This window comes from Rhincodon typus, chromosome 10, assembly GCF_021869965.1.
Source record: "Rhincodon typus isolate 14 chromosome 10, sRhiTyp1.1, whole genome shotgun sequence".
Classification (NCBI taxonomy): domain Eukaryota; kingdom Metazoa; phylum Chordata; class Chondrichthyes; order Orectolobiformes; family Rhincodontidae; genus Rhincodon; species Rhincodon typus.
Genome location: NC_063341.1, coordinates 35504350 through 35516276, shown reverse-complemented (window position 1 = coordinate 35516276; position 11927 = coordinate 35504350). Strand labels below are relative to the sequence as shown.

The window sequence follows — 11927 nt, the reverse complement described above, 5'->3', positions numbered from 1 at the left end:
TGGGAAAAGGAAAACATCTTTAGCATTGCCAAGGATGTTGAGAAACGGTTTTACCAGAAAATGAAGATAACCAGTTGTTTGTTAAAGATGTGCATGTTGTATAAATTGTCAATGTGTTTGAATTTGTCACAGTTTGTAAAGTAAAAACATAAGACAAATAAAATGACTACCTCCAATTCTATAACATATATCATGATATAAAGTGAATGGCTTTTACATCAGGGTTTTGGTAACAAAAGTAAACTGTCCAAGCTTTATTGAATGATTTTTGTCATCACCTCAATTACTTGATGAGATTCCTGCATTGCAGTCATTGTTACATATCCAATACTTTTGTTTGCAACAGCATACGAAAAGACACAGCAGAAGTTGTGAAAAACATTATCAACAGTATTTTATACCCATTAAAGTCATAAGGATGTTGACTTAGTGTGATAGTGTATATCATTTAATCATAGATTTCTAGAGCAAATAAGGAAGTCATTTAGCATATTGTGCCTGTGCTAGCATAATGTAACAACTATTTAATTAGTCTATTCTCCTTCGCTCTTTTTCTATAGCTTTTTCAAGTATGTATCCTATTCCTTTTGAAAATTATTATTGAATTTGCTTCCATCACTCCTTCAGGCAATATATTGCTGACCATGACAACTCATTAAATAAAGAATCTTCTCTTTTTACTTTTTTTTTGCTGATTATCTAAATCTCTGCCTTTTGGCAATCAACTCTCTTGTTACTGAAAATAGTTTTTCAATTCATTCTCTCAAAACTCTGCATAATTTTGTACACCTTTATCAAATCATTCCATTACATTCTCTGTTCTGAGTGAACAATTTTGGCTTCTCTCTACAAGAAAAATGGATCATTGCATAAGATGATAAACTAACTCCTGAAACTTCGAGACGACACATCCAGCCTTCAAAAGGACGATGGAAAAGAACAGGAAGAACAGAAGAAAATCAATGTGGTGGGAAGTCTAGAGGGTAATTAATGGTAAACTTGTTGATAGCAAATAAGCAGCCCATTTTATATCACTTCCGATTTTCTATTATCTATCTTACACTTCTGCACAAAGTTCAAGTTGACCCTCCAATGTTTTACAGTGAAATCATCATCCACTTTCAGAATAATTTGTCTGTTCTTGAAGCTGATCCTTTAAAAATAGTTACTAATTTTGTCAGTTGGCAGAAGGAAACTGCTGAAGAGTTGTATTATCTTTTTCCTGATTTACTTCTCCAGCTTTTTAGTCTTCAGGCGTATTCCATTTTTTGACCGGAGGACTATTTGGGGTGTTTTAATTGGTGGATTGGCTTCATCAACTTCCAATTCAAATCGATTAAGAATTAGTGCAGCAGCCACCTTCATTTCATTCATGGCAAAATGCTGACCAATGCAGTTCCTAAAAATAATAAACACATTGAAATTTATAAGTGGCAGTCTTTCAATCTTTCTTTGAAAGTCAACAAATCAATAAGTTAATATTCTTCACATAAATATTTAAAGGTGTCATGCATTCTGCTGAACTGAATTGAATTCTGGTCCTGGTCAGTTTGGTTATTAATTTACCATTGTATTAGCCATCTTGCTTCTTGACAAGATACGTTAACATCCATTTCTAAACAATGTACCGTCATTCTGATAATTCACACTATTCCTATAATCAAACATTGTCCAATATCTTTTAAATCATTGTCATTACATACTCCAGGGGACTCAAGAAACCAATTTAAGACTCTATTCTTTGTGATGGACAATCTGTACCTCAACATTCCAGCATAACTATTGAGGTATGCCTAATCATAACCTCTGGCATTAATGCCTCCGATATTTTTGGGTCAGAGAGAAATCTTCAGATTTAAATATCACGGGCAAATGTTTGAACCACTAGATGAAAAATCTTAGGCTCCATCCTGCCCAGTGGCAATAAAATGTAATGGTGAATGTCAAGTATTGGGAGTTGTCACCTAGGCTTTGAGAAAAAAATGTCAGAAGTGTGTTGTTAGCACCTTTGGTAAGGGGTTCAGAAGCTTTTAAGAAATGATCAGCAATCACCAGGGGCTCAGGCTACAATTCTGGCCTGGATCATCATTTGGTAATCTGATATATTTGGTCTCATCTGGGCTACTAGCTTTCTGGGTTTTGAGAGAATGTTAAAATAACACATCCACTGGACGTGGGTTTTGCTGGAAAGACCTTAATTTATTGCCCATCAAGCAGTGAACAGTTCACCATACTGATGTAGGTTCAGAGTCACATGTAGGCCAGGCCAGGTAGGGATGGTAGTTTCCTTCCTGTAAAGGACCTTAGTGAACCAGATCGGTTTTTATGACTATCAACAGTGGGATTAACATCTATATGAACATCTATGAATGGTCACCTTTGGGCTAGTTTGTTTATTTGAGTTTTTTTTAAACTGAATTCAAATCTCACCATCTACCTTGTTGTTGGGATTTGAACCCATGTCTTATGATCATTAACCTAGAGTTCTGGATTACTGGTCCAATGTCACAACCACTATGCCACCACCTCCCCTCAATGGGGAATCCTATGGCATAGTAAGGTCCTGACCAAATCTGTGGGCCTTCTGTCTAACTCTCAGTAATCCCTTATTTCCTAAACCTTGCATGGCATCATTCCTCTCAAATTATGGATTTTGAGATAGCCATCCACAGAAACATACATAGAAACATAGAAAACAGGGTCAGGATTAGCCCTTTGAGCCTGCTCAATAATTCATTTTGATCATGCCTGATCATCCAACTCAATAGACTGCTCCTGCTTTTCCCCATATTCTTTGATCATTTTACCTCAATTTCCAAGACTCATCTCTTCATTTGATATTATGTGATTTATTTTCTATCTCTGTACCACCAAAAGTTATTCGTTGAGCCATTTACCTTTGGAACTCTCTCCCTAAGCTTCTCCAACTGGATCCATTTAATCTTGCTTTGATAACCTCATAGCATTTGATCCTGCCTTTGGTCTCTTTCCACTAATGCCTCCTCAACCCACCCCAAAGATCACTGAATTTTTTTAACAAGAGATGTCTCCACCCACACCTCCCCAAACTTTGTATTTTTGATCATCATGTTGTAGATCCCAATATCATGTATTATTTAAAGTAACATAAGGATATAAAACAGTTCTGCTGATTTGGAATACATCCATTTAGTACACCTACTGTAAACTAAGTTCATACAAAAATAATTTGCTTCAAGAACAACATCAAGTTGATAGTCAACAGTTCTGATGTCCTACCTTGGTCCAACAGAAAATGGTATGAAGGAATGGTGGTGCCTATGTTCTGAATTTTCTGGGCTAAACCTCAATGGATTATATTTCTGATAAGAAAAGGCAATAGTAAGCATCTGTTAGAAATATGTTGTCTACATATGGTTGTACAAACATAACAAAAAGCTAGGTTATAGTAAATCTGCTTCATAAAAGTCTATCTTGCTTATGGTGTTATAGCATTGCATTTTCACATCATCATTTAGAGAGCTATAATATACTGAATTTAAAAGGGTACTTGACAGGAACTTGCCTGTAGATGAAGAGGCTGAAATATTTGTTGGATAACAGATATCAGGTTGGAATTTTCTCAGCAAGCTTGCTCTTGGAACACAAATGCAGGCTTTTTCAGTATCTTTTAATTAGTTACTGTCAAGCTTGCCATGTAATTAAGAATGGAAGGGTGGTGGGGGACTACTTTTCCAAGCTGGATCTTCAATCATAGGGTCAGCAGTCATGAAGCATTGGCACCATTACCAAGGAAGTCTACTAAATGCAGTGGCTGCAAGGTGGGAAAAGTGGCTGGTTCCATTTTGAGCTACTACCTTCGTAGTTGAAAACTGTTTTTCTGCGCTGGGATAAGTAGGTAAGACCTGACAATAGGAGGTGCTGGGGGCAGAAGTGGGGAGTGGCAGGGGTGCAGCATTAATCTCCAGTGGTGGAGTCAGAACTGTGTGCTGGCCTTTGATCCATGGCTTCTTTCTTATGCCAAGGCCCCTCAAAAGTGATAGGGTGCCAGTTGCTGGGAAGCGACCGGGAGACTGTAATCATGCACCCAGATGCTTTTCCACATTGCAGGAGTCACTCCATCTCTGGTAGTCCAGAAAAAACAGCCTTTAATTGGACCTTTAATTATTCAAATAGGCCTTCTGCCTCTGGTCAGCAGAGTGCTGAGTCACTGCCATTCCCACCACTGGTGACTTGACAGTATGACTGCTCCAGGGAGCCCTCCCAATGTGCTTCCCTCCAATCTTACCACAGCAGCCTGATACCCCAGTCAAAGCTCACTTCTGATGTGTATTTCTCACTCTCAAGTGTGGTCAACTTTACAAAATTCTACTTGTAAATCACATTTTGGATAGAACTGAACTTTTTTTTAACCTCAGTGGCTGAAGTTATTGCATTCTATTGTTACACGCAGTAAAATACTTCTCCATATCAATCCTGTCCAAAGCAGAATGTACAATAGTGCTCTTATTCGAATCGTGTGATGCATCAGTGAGACTTAATTATTTATCACGATCATTCAGATCCAACCGTAAGTAAGGAGGAACTTTAAATAATTAATGACAACTATATCTTATAGATATTAGCAAATAATTCCAGGTCACAATGTACTAAGAGATTGAGATACCATTGATAAACCACACAAGCTTTATCCTGGTTGTTTGTTTTTGGTGACGTATTTCTACCTTGAAACGTGCTACAAAGTGTTGTATATTATCCCATTTATGTTTTATTTTGATCTCAATAATTCAAAAAAAATCTCATAGCAACTCCCTAGCACGATGGACTAATTTTGATCTCTATCCCACATTCAGCTGCTGATGTTCTCATTTGTTAAAGGCTGTGATTTTAAGCTTATTAGCAGCAATGAGGAATATCACATTTTACAGGCAGCAATTTCTCAGTCTCAAACAGGAATGCGCTTGTCCTTGGCCCACTGGTCTTCAGCTGATTCGCCAATGACCTTCTCTTCATCAGAAGGTTATACGTGGGGATTTTCACTGATGATTGTACAATGTTCAGCATCATACATGAATCCTCAGATACTAAAAGCAGCCCATGTCCAAATGCAGAAAGACCTGAACAATGTCCAAGTTTTGGCTGTGAAGTGGCAAGTAATATTCATGCAACACAAGTACCAGGTAATGACCATCTCTAACAAGAGAAAATCTAACTATTGTCCCTTAACATTCAATGGCATTACTATTACTGAATCCCCCATTATTATCATCCTGCAGTTACCACCAACCAAAAATTGAACTAAGCTAGCAATAAATATTGTGGCTACAAGTGCAGGTCTGGAAGGAGAAGTGCAGCAGATACGTAGGAATACCATCACCTGCAGGTTTCCTTCTAAGCTATTCACCACCCTAGCTCAGGAAATATATTTATGCTTCTTCAGTGTCACCAGGTCAAAATCTTGGAACTCCCTCTCTAACAGCGTTGTATATCGACCGACAGCAAATAGATTACAAGGGTTCAAAGCTCACCGTCTTCTTCTTAAGAGTAACTAGGGATGGGCAATAAATGCTGGCCCAGCCAGCTATGTCCTCACATTTGATAAATGAATAAAAACAAAAGAAGTTGGCTGTACACACGTCTCCACAGAGTGAGAGATGGAGCATTTTGGCAAGGGGTGTGCCATGTATTGACTGATCATGATACTTTGATATAGCATCCTATTTTGACAAGTGCTCAATCAGTCATGGGGCAAATCAATAACAGTTTATCTAAGTGCTGCATCTACAATGAACCCTTCTCCTCCAAGTATCTCACATCACCCAGCATTGCACATTTAGGTGTCTTGATTGTTCTTCCAGTCCAGGCAGAGAAGGGATCAGTTCCACATATCTTTGCACTCTAGGAGCTCTTGCATTAGCTGTGCGCAATGTGACCGTAGAGGGTGGCTCATAAGTGGCATGAACTGCCGGAGGAAATGGTAGATGTACAAACAGTTACAATATTTAAAGGAAATTTGGATAAGAAAGATTTAGAGGGATATAGGCTAAGCATGCACAATTGGGACTAGTTTGGTTTGAGAAACCTGGTCGACATGGACGAGTTGGACTGAAAGGTCTGTTTCTATGCTGTATGACTCTATAACATTTGAACCCTGCATACATATCACATGCACGGTGATATCATTGCAAAGGATGTGAACTTGCTCAATGCAGGTTCATGATTGATGCAGCTGCCCATTGAAGGGCCTGCCATCATACAAAAAGGGTGTCTACATTTTTGGCCATCAAACGGTCACTAACTTCACTTAATTTGGGTGTGGTCCCAGCCATTTTTCCATTCTCAGGTTATTTTTAGTTATCGGCAGATCATAGAAGGAAACTCAGGTTGAGTACGAGGTTCAGCCTGATCGCCAGGTCCACATCCTCTACCCCAAACCCCCAATCCCCCCACCCCAAGCCTCCATGTTTCTTTGTACCCAGCATACCCTGAATAACCGAGCTTGACCAAATCACCACATGTATCCACCCACACCTTGAATTGAGACTCCAACAATCTTTCTTACTCTTAAACTCCATCACTACAGTCTGGTAATGCCCATCATTGCCAGCACAGATCATCATCGAGGCCACGGTGGTGGTGACCACCTGCTACCCCTTCTCCCACAGCATCTCAAGTCCTCCCATGCATTACCAACTCCTCCTTCTATGTAGATGTCGTTTCCCCCTCTTTACTGTTTTTGTCACCTCTGCATTCCAGGCTGCAGCCTACAATCCTCAGTATTGATTCCCTCCACCTCCTTACCTCGACAGTGCCCAGCATTGACTATGGCCCAATGCCCTGACTGTAATGAGACAGATCCCTTGACTGTGACTGCCCAAATGACTGACTGTGCCCAAGCCCTAATCTGTGAGTAGTTGCACCCTTGAATGCCTTGACTGAGAGCAAGCCCTTTGACTCAACTGAGGACGATTCCCTTTTGACTTGGAAGCATGACTATTTGGTTGATAAACATGTAGTGTGTTCACCATATAGGCTGCTGGCACATGCTTTATGTGAGGGATTGACATAATTTGGTGCTGTACAGCAACATGTCTAGCCTTTGACCAATGATGGCTGACAAGCTGCCTACCATTGTCCCTTGCTAAGCAGAAAGCCAGAAGAGAGTCATAGAGTCATACAGCACGGAAACAGACCCTTTGTTCCATCCAGTTCATGCCAAACATAATTCCAACAAAATTAGTCCCACCTGCCTGCTCCTGGCCCATACCCCTCCAAACCTTTCCTATTCATGTATCCATCCAAATGTCTTTTAAACATTGTAACTGCACCCGCATCCACTACTTCCTCCGGAATTTTATTCCACACACAAACCACCCTCTTTGTAAAAAAAAATTGCCTCATGCTTTTTTTTAAAACTCTCTTCTCTCACCTTAAAATTGTACCCCCTAGTCTTGAAATTCCCTTTTCCTAGGGAAAAATCAACTACCACCAACTCTGTCTATACCTGTCATTAAATTATAAACTTCTATCACATCGCCTCTCAACCTCCTAAGCTCCAGTGGAAAAGTCCCAGCCTATCCAGCCTTTCTTTATAACTCAAACCTTCAATTCCTGGCAACATCCTAGTAAATCTCTTCTGAACCCTCTCCAGCTTAATAATTTCCTTTCTATAACTGGGTGACTAGACCCGAACACAATACTCCAGAAGAGGCCTCACCAGTGTCCTGTAAAACCTCAACGGGACATCCCAACTCCTATACTGAAGGACTGAGCAATGAAGGCAAATGTGCCAAATGCCTTTTTGACCACCTTGTCTATATGTGACACGAACTTCAAAGAATTATGTACCTGCACTCCTAGGTCCCTCTGTTCTACCATGCTACCCAAAGCCCTACCATTAATTGTGTAAGCCCTACCCTTGTTTGTTGTACCAAATGCAATACCTCGCATTTAACCACATTAAACTCCATCTGCCATTTTCAGCCCATTGATCCATTTGATAAAGATCCCTTTGTAATCTTAGAAAACCTTCTTTACTGTCTACTATGCCACTAATTTTGGTGTTATCCACAAACTTACTAACTATGCCTTCTATATTCTCATCCAAATTATTTATATAAATGATAAACAAAAGACGACCCAGAACCAATCCCTGTGGGATACAGCTGGTCACAGGTCTGCAGTCCGAAAAGCAACCCTCCACCATTACTCTGTCTCCTGTCTTTAAGCCAATTGTATACCTAATTGGCAAGCTCACCCATGTGACCTAACTTTACTTATTAGTCTACCAGGTGAAACCTTGTCAAACGCTTTACTAAAATCCAAATAAATAATGACTACTGCTCTGCCGTCACCGATCTTTTTGGTAACTTCCTCAAAAAAATCAGTCAAGTTTGTTACACATGATTTTCCTTACAGAAAACCATGCTGAATATCCCGAATTAATTTTTGCCTTTCTAAATGTCCATTATCTTATTATAATCACCTCCAACAATTTACCCACAACCGAAGTCAGACTCACAGGTCTATAGTTCCCTGGTTTCTCCTTTCAACCTTTCTTAAACAGAGGTACAACATTAGCCACCTTCCAGCCATCTGGCACCTCACCCGTAGTTATAGATGATGCAAATATTTTTGCAAAGGATCTCGTAATTTCCTCCATTATTTCCTACATGTCCTGGAATACATTAGATCAGGTCCCAGAGATTTATCCACCTTTATATTCTCTAACTCATCCCGAATTTCCTCTTCTGTAATGTGAACTGTTTTTGAAACATCAAAGTTTATTTCTCTGCATTCTCTAGACTCCATTTCTTTCCCCACAGTAAAAACTGATGCAAAATATTCATTTAGTATCTCTCCCATCTGCTGGGGTTCAACACAAAAATGACATCCTTGATCTTTAAGAGGCGCTACCCTCTCTATAGCTACCCTCTTGTTTTCAATGTATTTGTAGAATCTACAAGCCTTAAACCTCTGAACGGGCAGGCACAAAAAGTCAGAGCAAGGCAAGACAGAGATGCAGTGAGCAGCCAGGTGGGGGCTGAGTGAGTGATCACAAAAAAAGTGAGCAATTAGACCTGAGATGCAGCCTGGTCTGAACACTGAGCTGATTGCCTGTCTCTGTGTGCAAAGTGCCTTTGCACCAGCATTGCAATGATGGTTGCCAGTGTGATCCAACATGCAGCATTGAAATGTAGTAGCATTCTGCAAGTGGACTGGAGATGTGCCAATGGTAACCTGTAGCACACATCAGATTCCAGTCTCCATGGACATAGAATGTATATGGCCAACGTCCATGGAGCATGTCCTGAGAAATTGATGTCGTGTGTCCAAGATGAAGGTTTTGAGGAACAAGCAGCAAGCAAGAGTCAAAAAGCACCCACTTTTACTTTCATGTTGGGGAATCTCTGCGTCAAATTTCTATCTGGTGGGTGGTAGAGTAGGAGACTGCAGATTATTAAAACAATATTAAATAGTAATGTGGGTGATAATATATAATAATTCCTGTCAGTAGGAATCTTTTTGTTAACGAGCAAAAATCTCAGCACAATATCCATAAATCTGTTGGAAAATGGGACATTTTGTTTCTGGTATTGAGAAAGGCCTAGTTTGAATTGACACACAATTCCCCCAAATTTCTAGTCATAGCCTATGTGATCATGATCTGAGAAGAGTAGTGTTCCTTGCCTCTAAACTAGAACTTCCTGAGTTCACGTTCTACTTCAAGACTTCAAAACCACAGAAGGTGCTTTGATAATGAATCTAAACACTTTATCAACCTGCAAATCTTTCCATCGTGCCTATCTCAGACAATAATGGAAGAGACTCCTGATCTGCCATACTTGATGTGGAGTGGCATTATCATGTTCTGGCTTCTAACTAGTGGCCTGTTCCAGGTAAAATAAGCTACATACAGAAAACTGATGTAAACATGTGCTTTGCCCAATTTATGTGTATCTAGATGCTGGAAGTTGTCTAGATTTGATTTGTTGTTGTCACATGATACAGTGAAAAGTGTTGTTTTGTGTGCTCCACAGGCAGATCATACCATAAAAAAGTGCATCAGGTAGCAGAACAGAGTGCAGAATACAGTGCTACAGCCACAGAGGAAGTGCAGACAGAGACATCAACATTAACATTTGAGAGGCCCGTTCAAAAGACTGGTAACATTGGGGAGGTGATGGATAATAAGATTTTCATCATGAAATATTATACCATTTGGTCTATACTCATGCATAAATGAAATGCTCAATGATACCACAGAAACACACAAATTAATGCATATCCAAAGCATTGTATCTTTGTTAAAGCAGAAAAATATGATACAAGTCAAATCAGTGGAGAAATGGCATAAATGAGTCTTGTTTATAGATGCTGGTAGAATGTCTAGTGGCAATGGACTAATAGGATGGTTTTCATGCAATGACTCTGTCAATTAATATCTCAGTAATAGAAGAGGAAATTACCTCAGGATTATCCCAGAACAGTGGATGCCTGTGGAGGGAGTAGATACTTAATGCAACCAGACAACCTGTGGAAATATAATTCACACATTCAGCAGCAATTTCAAAAGTGCAGGCACATTACCCATTCTTCTTATTTTCCAGACTGTACACTGCACATTATTTCCTAGGCTAGGTGGCAACCAGGTAGTCTGCTCTAACGTTTCTGCTAATGGCAATGGGCCTTTGAGGACATACTGGAAGTTGTGCAAAAGCCTTTTGACATCCCTTCTTTATGGAAAAGTGTCCAATTTTTTTCTGGCAAGTTCCTAACATCTGAGATGTTGGATGGTGCTTGCATCAAGTCAGCATCAGACTCAATAAATCATGAAAATCTATGGAAAATTTTGGAATTAATTATTGTAAACAATTTAGCTTTAATTTCAAGAACTTCAAGAAAATATCATTACTAAAGTTAGATTAATGCTTTGAATTCATTCCTATCAATTCAGTCTCTAGTATTCAACTATTGCATATCTTGCAGCTTCTCTTTTCTGTTCTCTGTTGCTCTTGAGACCATTGATCCCTTCCTCTGGATTGAACAAATAATTGAATTGTATTTTGGCAATGCTGAAGATTTGGCCCCTTTATTGGTCCTTCCACAATTTTAAGGCCCTATAAACATTCAGATCACTCATCACCATGCAGTAGCACTTAGCAAATGAAAAAAGAAAGGAGGAGGAAAAGAATAAAGCAACTTTTTCTCAGCAGACTCACTGATAACACCGAAGATGTTGTAGCTAGCAGGTAGATACAGTACGTCATTACATTGTAAAGTCATTCCATTAGCCAACACCAGGAGGTTCAAGGCACCCTACTCTAAGTACCCATACAATAGCCAGTCATCATTTGCTTCACCAATTCAGATAGCATTTTGACACATGCACAAGATTAGGAAGAATAGAAACGTGGCAGATAGTGTCATTAGAGTAAAATAGTACCTAAGTGTTAACAGTGACACATTGAGTGACAACAATTCATAGAGCAAATAGAATATTGAAGATCCGTGAAGTTAGAGTCAAAAGAACTGATGAGAAAGCAAATCATTCTTGAAAAAGAAATTCCACAACACACAACTCTGAAGTTTACAACTGCCATTGCAGCCATTCTTCAAACTTTACTGAGGTTACAAGTCAAGAGGAGCATCTTAAGTAATTTTGTACTGTAAATTTGCAAAAGCTCAGAACCACATCAAGAAGGCTAAAACTCATCACTCAGAGCATCACTAAAGCTGTTGGATACACTCCAAAGTCTTAGTAGAAAAGAATCAATGATTTTCTTTGCTAGAATGTCATTAATCAGATAAATGATGCGATAGCTATAACAGTGGCAGTAACCATTATCGTTTCGCTAGTGTCCATGATATCACTATGCACCTTTTCCCTGACCCGACAGTTGTTTATCGATGGATAATATTTAACAAGGATGAATACATGATTGATA

At 39.3% G+C, this 11927-nt stretch overlaps 1 long non-coding RNA gene across 1 annotated transcript; it reads right to left on the bottom strand.

Annotated features, from left to right (window-relative positions):
- Positions 1–224: 224 nt before the first annotated feature.
- LOC125484289 lies at positions 225–10908 on the bottom strand. The gene is made up of 3 exons (XR_007263129.1): positions 10449–10908; positions 3259–3341; positions 225–1399 (listed from the first exon to the last, which is right to left on the bottom strand). It is a non-coding gene; the product is annotated as an uncharacterized LOC125484289 (long non-coding RNA).
- Between the last annotated feature and the right edge of the window lie 1019 nt (positions 10909–11927).